Genomic DNA, 2,826 nt, shown 5'->3' with positions numbered 1-2,826 from the left:
ATACAAGAAACTCTGGTCGGGCTGTGTCGGGCGGGGGCCCGGGCATCAGGCTTAAAACAGGGCAGGAAAGCCTGTGCGTCACACCCCGGCCGTTGCCAGGAACGCTCTCCTCTGACGCCCTGCGCGGGTCAACTCCTGGGGAGTTGGCTCGCGTCCTGACCCAGCACCAACCCCCCCCCCCCCGCCTGAACCTCCCCTTCTGGAGACCCGCCTGGAGTCCGCCTGTCACTTCCTGATTTCACCCCCGTGTTCGCTCTCGCGTCCGTGTTCCGAGGTGGCTATGTTACCCTGTGATACGCTGTTGTTTTCTCTTCAACAATCTATTATTTTTACAAGACAGGTATTGGCAGGGGAGCGCTGTGGAGCCCTCCAAGGCCCACTGCCAGCCTGCTCTGTGGCCGCAGTGAGCGCTGGCGGAGACGTTGACCCGCGCAGGGCGTCAGAGGAGAGCGCGGCAGGTGCTTGCTGGGCGCTGGGCGGACGCGGGCGGCGGGCGCAGTCTGCGCGCACCGCTCTGCTCCTCCGCCGACAAGCAGGAAAGGGTCGGTACAGGGGCCGGGCGAGGCGCGAGTTGCCACCTCCTGCGCGGCCCCGGCGCTTCACGTCAGGACGCATCTGCGCGGGGGCGGCCGCCTGGGTGCGGGCCCGCGTCTTCCTCCTCAGGCCCGGGCGGCCGCACGTCTGCCAGGCTGCAACTCCCACGGGAGGGGGGAGCTGGGGGAGGACGCCACGCCAGAGCACCCCAGCGTCTTCGGGGGGCGTGGCGGGTCGGATGGGCCCGGCAGAATGGAAACCCGGACCGACCCCTCTCCGCAGGTGCCATCCAGACTCAGGACCTTGGCAGGTTCAGTCTGATTTTTGTGCAGTGAGCACCGAGTGGAGTCCGGGACTCGGGTGGCTGCAGGATAAAGGTCCGGAAGGTTTTTTTGGGGGGCGGGGGTGCTGACAAGAGTCCAAAGACCAAGCCGCAGGGAGGCTTCCGAAGTGCCGCTGACAGGTTTGGCACGGGGCTTCGGGAAAACAGGCCTGTCACTTCAGAGCCCCAGTCGAATCCACCACGTTTGCTCACATTCCAAATTAGATTTGAAAACAGGGTTGTTAGAGTTGGAAGTGTATGGCCAACAGACAAATGAAAAGATGCTCCACAGCACTCATCATCAGGGAAATACAAATCAAAACCACAAGGAGATCCCACCTCACACCAGTCAGAATGGCTAAAATTAACAAGTGAGGAAAGGACAGATGCTGGCGGGGATGCGGAGAAAGGGGAACCCTCGTACACTGTTGGTGGGAATGCAAGCTGGTGCAGCCACTCTGGAAAACAGTATGGAGGTTCCTGAAACAGTTGAACATAGAGCTACCCTACGATCCAGCAATTGCACTACTGGGTATTTACCCCAAAGATACAAACGGTGGGATCCGAAGGGGCACCTGCACCCTGATGTTTAGAGCAGCAGTGTCCACAATAGCCAAACTAAACAATGGATAAAGATGAATGGATAGGGGCGCCTGGGGGGCTCAGTCGTTAAGCGTCTGCCTTCGGCGCAGGTCATGGTCCCAGGGTCCTGGCATTGAGCCCCGCATCGGGCTCCCTGCTCCGCGGGAAGCCTGCTTCTCCCTCTCCCACTCCCCCTGCTTGTGTTCCCTTTCTTGCTGTGTCTCTCTCTGTCAAATAAATAAATAAAATCTTTTTTTAAAAAAAAGATGAATGGATAAAGAAGATATGGTATACACACATGCACACACACAGTGGAATATTATGCAGCCATCAAAAATAATGAAATCTTGCCGTTTGCAACGACATGGATGGACCTAGAGGGTATTATGCTAAGCAAAATCTGTCAATTAGAGAAAGACAATTATCATATGATCTCACTGATATGAGGAATTTGAGAAACAAGACAGAGAATCATTGGGGAAGGAAGGGAAAAATAAAACGAAACCAGAGAAGGAGACAAACCCTAATCTTAGGAAACAAACTAAGGGTTGCTGGAGGGGAAAGGGGTGAGGGGATGGGGTGGCTGGGTGATGGGCATGAAGGAGAGCACTTGATGTAATGAGCACTGGGTGTTATGTAAGACTGATAAATCACAGACCAGTGACTCTAAAACCAATACTTCATCGTATGTTAATTAATTGAATTTAAGGTTTAAAAATTATAATAAATAAAATTGGAAGTGTAATGGGCACATTTCCCGATGACAACTTTGATGTTTTCCACAAAGCCCCCGGCTGGCATTGCCTCATCTAGCAAAGAATGCAAAGCCATTAAAACTGTGGGCGTGGGGCGGGATCCTAGCATGGCCGTGGCCACAGCCAACCCCGGGGAGAGTCCCCACTCACAGGGCGGCCGAGGGCACCCACCTCCCTGCACAGGTGAACCGCACTGGCCACTCGGAGTGCACGTGGCCCCTTGGGCTGACCCTCAGTGAGAGTGGGAAGAGGAACGTGCTGTGGCCACCCCCTCTCCCTCCGGACAGCGGAGGGGACACCAGCCGCAGCGTCCGGCTGAGAGGCAACTCCCACGTCCCCATCTTCGGGGACCTGCCCTCAGCGGTCACACGGAAGGGACGGGGGTTCCTGCTCCACGCTGCCTTTGCTCCTTCCGTGCTAATGCTTCCCTTCTGCTCAGACAGCATATGAACCCTGTCCGGAGGCGAGTACATGTGTGTGTAAGCATGACAACTCCCACACGTTTGTCTCTCCAGGTCCAGAGCCATGTCCTATCTGTTTCTTCTTCAGTGAGATGGCAGTTGGACTCAGTGGATGAACCCGCTGGTGTGTTAGTTTTCTGTTGCTGCCGTGGCAAATGGCTGCAAATGAGGT

Source organism: Zalophus californianus, chromosome 9 (assembly GCF_009762305.2).
Source record: "Zalophus californianus isolate mZalCal1 chromosome 9, mZalCal1.pri.v2, whole genome shotgun sequence".
Taxonomy (NCBI): domain Eukaryota; kingdom Metazoa; phylum Chordata; class Mammalia; order Carnivora; family Otariidae; genus Zalophus; species Zalophus californianus.
This window is presented reverse-complemented; position numbering follows the sequence as displayed.